The 5,000-nt window shown below is 33.0% G+C and overlaps 1 pseudogene; it reads left to right on the top strand.

The window, feature by feature from the left end:
* The first annotated feature begins 343 nt into the window (after positions 1-343).
* Positions 344-5,000, top strand: part of LOC119574585 — an 11,213-nt pseudogene continuing 6,556 nt past the window's right edge.

Raw genomic sequence — 5,000 nt, 5'->3', positions numbered from 1 at the left:
ACACACACACACACACACACACACACACACACAATATATATATATATATATATATATATATATATATATATATATATATATATATATATATGATGTATGTATGTATACACACATACCCCCCCCCACACACACACATAAATGACGCCACTGCACACACACATACATACATACAAACACACACAAATACAACTGAACATTTGTGCGTGAATGTTTGATATACACCTAGAATACATGTGCATAAATGATAATACATATAGAACTGTACACAATGTACTACTTTTTAAAGAATTAATTTGCGGATTCCGGATACGAATTCACGAACGTCCCATAGTTTGTCGTCTGTTTGTTTACTAGTTTGACAGGGACGCTGGATTCGTATCATGTTAAGGGGTAAATAACTGTATTATTTTCTTTTTTTGTGTGTGATTGTGAAATGTGGAAGATGAAATATCACCCACTTTTTGCAGACGAATTGGAAAAAAATAGAAATGTTAATTCTGTGATCTAATTACCGGGTTCGTAATGTTGTGATTTGTTAGTAACTTGACAATCAGCAAACTGTATGAGATTTAGATTTGTCTAAAACAATAGAAAAGAGGAAATAAGGAGAAGATCTTCAATCGGTTACCTCATTAGTCACCAGTAATAAAGCTAGAACCAAGAGGGCATGATTAAATACTTTTTCTTTCTGTTTTTGTCAACATGTATGTAGTGAATGAGTTTTGACATTTATGAGATACGAGTGATCCCTGATGAATTGTAAAGGGTGATTGGAGGTCACTTTCACAGTCATATATGTTAAATGTCTGACATACATCCTCACCAGTTGATTCCTTGACTGTGTTTCTTGCTCTGGAAAAGACCAACAAACCTCTACTATATATTTTTATTAAGATAAAGCATGGATCTCTCTTCTCTATCATGTATTTCTTTTATTTTTTTGTGCACCTTTTGGTGAAAAGTGTTTCAGTTTATGTCATGGTAACCATTCTATGCACTTTTTTACTGACTTCCTATTTGCCATCCACTATTTTTTCCCTTTTCTATTCTGTAGTATTACTTATTTTTCTGTATCTTCAAGTTGTCATATCCTGGACATGTAACATGCTTTTAAACACATTTAAGACTTTTCCAGTGATCTAGAACTCTAGGTAAAATATGTACTATATGCAAAAATGCATTTAATCCAATACTTGTATTATTAAAAAGATTGACCATCTTCATGGTAGTGACAAAGTATTGAAGGTTCCTTCAATTATTTGTGTCATTTAATTTATGTATGTGCTGGAATTTTGATATATAACAGATATTTCAACAGTGAATATTGTCAACTTCTGTTGTACAATAAATCTGGGCTCCCAAATTAGGTGCTGAACATATGGACATGTATTGCTCATCTATATATGAATCAGCTTTATTTCTACTACTTTTTGATTGTTATCATCCTAATGTAACCACATTATAGTGTGGTTTTCCCAATTTCTTCCCAGACAGTTTTTGAAAGACCTAACACTTTTGTGCAAACACAACAGAATCTGGAAGATTGCTCAGCTAAATGCAATTGTCTGTTCACTAATAAAAATCAGACCAAAGATATTGAATATGTAACTTGCCAGAAATAATCCACATGCTTAGATAGTGGTGGTTTAAATTTTGAAAGAGATCAATCTCAAAATAAAGTGAATGGTATAGTCCATATTGTTTTTTTTTAATAATCAAGTATTCTGTATTTTGATTTGTAAAATAATATCAGAGCCATTGCTTAGTAATGTACTTTGGAATATTGTGCTTTGTTGTAGGAGTGTTTTGTGATTTGTGGGCTAGATGTTTAATGACCACAATATTGCAATGTTTACTTTAATGAAACCTTTTCTTACAGCAGCATTAGCAGGCAGGACAGTGAATGAACAAAATGGCAGATGAAAGAGCTGTTATACTGCGGTTAGAGCAGTTAAGTAGAGAATACAACATTCTTTCGCAGTTGCTTACAACACAGCAAAGAAGTGGAGTTTCACAACCAGGTAATGAATAAAATAATTTTGTAGTTGAATAATATGCAAAATTTTATTCATTTATGTGACTGTGTATCTAGTATTGATGTTAAAGATATTTTATTTATCAGTAAAGTGAGTACATCATAACAGTTTTATATACTTTACAGGTGCTAGTTCTGATAATGCTTTGCCAAGTAACAAAGATGCCAAGATATCCAGTCTTGAGAAAGAGGTGCAAGAGCTGACCAACAAGATTGAAGCCCAGAATTCTGAAAAATGTGCAGTGGAGAAAGCTTTGCAACAAAAAGAAAATGAGAATACAAAGCTTATAGGAAAACTAAAGCAAGAAATCAAAGATTGCAATAATGATACAGAAGTTCTGAAAGATGTTATTAAACGACTAAATGAACAGCTGAATAGGTAATATTTAACCCATTGACACCAAGATGGCATGCACAGGCATGTCATGGCCACTAGGACTTTATTTTATTAATTTTGTGTACACATAGATAGTTCCAAAAATGCTTAATCTCCATGTGATATTCAGCAAACTTTTATCTTATTTTTATTGCAATTGGTACTGTTGGTAATTACAATGTCAGCAATGGTCATGATCATAGATCACACTCTTAATAACAACAGTAATGATAGTAACAGTATTCATAATATCAGGAATATAAAACCTTTCCCTGAAAATCCAAAGTATGAGATATTGAGTGAAGTCAGTCTGACCTTCTAATTGACTTCTTATTGAGTAAGTGCATTTTTGGCCGTCTGTGTGCAAACAAAATTCACAAAAAACAAAGCTACAGTGGACATTATTTTTGTACCTGTTAGCATTGAGTTAATATTGTTCATATGAACTGCTATTCTCTTTGCTGAGAGGGCTTAACTGGGATGGAGTAGATGTTTAAAAAATGGTGGAGAGATGGTGATTTGAAAAGGATTTACAAGTTCAAGCTCAGTTGGTAAATAGCTTTTAGTATATGATTTTTATTGTCAGTCTGTCTAATTCATGTGCATTGTTCCAGATATCATCTAAAGTATGGCCGAATACGAGAAGAAAACATAGGGAATATAAAGAAAGATTTGAAACATGACAGCATCTACAAATTGGGTGCTCTCCTCACTGCCTATGATGAAATCATTTTGGAAAGAGATGAAGCACTAAAGTGAGTGATGAATTCTGTAGTCTTGCTTCTTGGTATACCATTCACATATATGAGGAGACATATATGTGTATATATACACATGTAGATTACTTTTGGACTTAATGCTCTTGTTGTTTTGTGACTTACATATTGACAACTAATGATTATGGAAGCCATTACAAAATATGCTCTGAAACATCTGGTGGTGTTTTTAGTTTTTACCTTTCCAAATTATATTTACCTGTTCAAAGTAGTTACATTATTTGGACATGTTACATACTGCCAGTCATCACCAGTCTTGCAAGTGCATTTTTCCCCATCTATCTTTCTATCTATCTGTGTATCTATCTATATATATTAACAAATCTGTGTATATGTCATCATCTTGCTTTTTTCAGATCCAACTTGGAGAAATTTGAAAAGTTAATGGTAAATGTCGATGCAGTAACAGCTGAGAATGAAAAACTTCATCAACGTGTTAAGAAGCTGCAGCAGGAAGTGAGTACTACCTTGAAAGTGGAAATTAAGTATATTCAGTGTAATTTATATAAAAATATTATATCATACAATTTAATTTCCACCATAGTGGCAGTATCTTAGATTTTAAACAAATAGTAGTGTAAATATAGTTATTTTTCTTGGATATTCCATGTTTTACTGTTAGATAAAAAAGAAATGATGTTAAGATGGGAGAAAGGATAAAAGTATCTAATGCTAAGTTGAAATCTCATAAAATAAATTGGAAAAAAGTGTGAATTTACAGTTATATCTAATCAAATAAAGAGCAACTCACCCTATGTATGGCAAGATTTATCTGGATGTGTTTATGTTGGGGAGGGTATAAATATGTAGTTCTACTTTTATGTTGTATAGTTTCATGTTATTGGAAAGCATTGACTACTCATCAAGAACTATAAGTAGTAATGCCTTTTCTTTTGATTACTGTTAAAGGACTTTCAAGAAGAATGGGATTTAATTTCCAGGTAAAGTACAGTGAACAGGAGATGAGTTTGTTTCACCAGTAAATCAATCACAAGATATGATATGGCTTACATAAGGATAAGATTAATATCTGCATGTATATTTTTAGAGGTAAAGTCATTATGCTTTTATGTAAATATTCAAGGTGTATGTATCTGCATTCTCTGCGTATAGAATTTGGAAGATTTTTCAATCCAAATACTTAAGTTATGGACCATTTTGAACTTTTTGTGTCATTATCCTTATTCTCTGCATACATCAGTAATGCAACCACTTCCCTTACAGTAAGTAGTACAATAAATTACACACCACAAAATAGTGAGTTCCATCTTTAACTGGTGTTTTGATCTGATTTCTTGATTTATATTTATGATGTTCTCTTTCTCAGGCACCAATGGGATCAGAGGAAGCAGAAATGGTTGCTGCAGATGCCAAGCTTTTGTTAGAAGAACGCGAGTTGCTACTACAAGAAGTTCGCACTCTCCATCAGCAGCAACAAGAAGAGTCTATTGGTTATCAACAGAGAGGTGAGAAAGAGCTGATTTTGACATCAGGCAAGATAAAATCATGTGATGTCACTGGATAACTCGAAGCAATATACAAATGTATCTGTGCCTAGTTTACCTAATATGAACACCACAATTAAATGCAGGTAATTAACATGACCTTTTTAACATTACCCTAAAATTATAGTGGCAAAACTACAGCAGCATCTTGAAGATAGTGAAGCAAGAGTGGGCACTCTGTCTTCAGATCTAGATTCTCTGAGGACAGAAGCTGGCCAACTGGAGAGGCAGTGCAAGAAGCTCCAGCAACAACTACAGGAATCCGTTTCAAAAGAGGAGCATCAGTTAGCTGTTGATGAATGTCAAAG

This window comes from Penaeus monodon, chromosome 6 (genome assembly GCF_015228065.2).
Source record: "Penaeus monodon isolate SGIC_2016 chromosome 6, NSTDA_Pmon_1, whole genome shotgun sequence".
Taxonomy (NCBI): domain Eukaryota; kingdom Metazoa; phylum Arthropoda; class Malacostraca; order Decapoda; family Penaeidae; genus Penaeus; species Penaeus monodon.
Note: the sequence above shows the minus strand (reverse complement) of the source record. Positions and strands in the feature narration are given on the sequence as shown.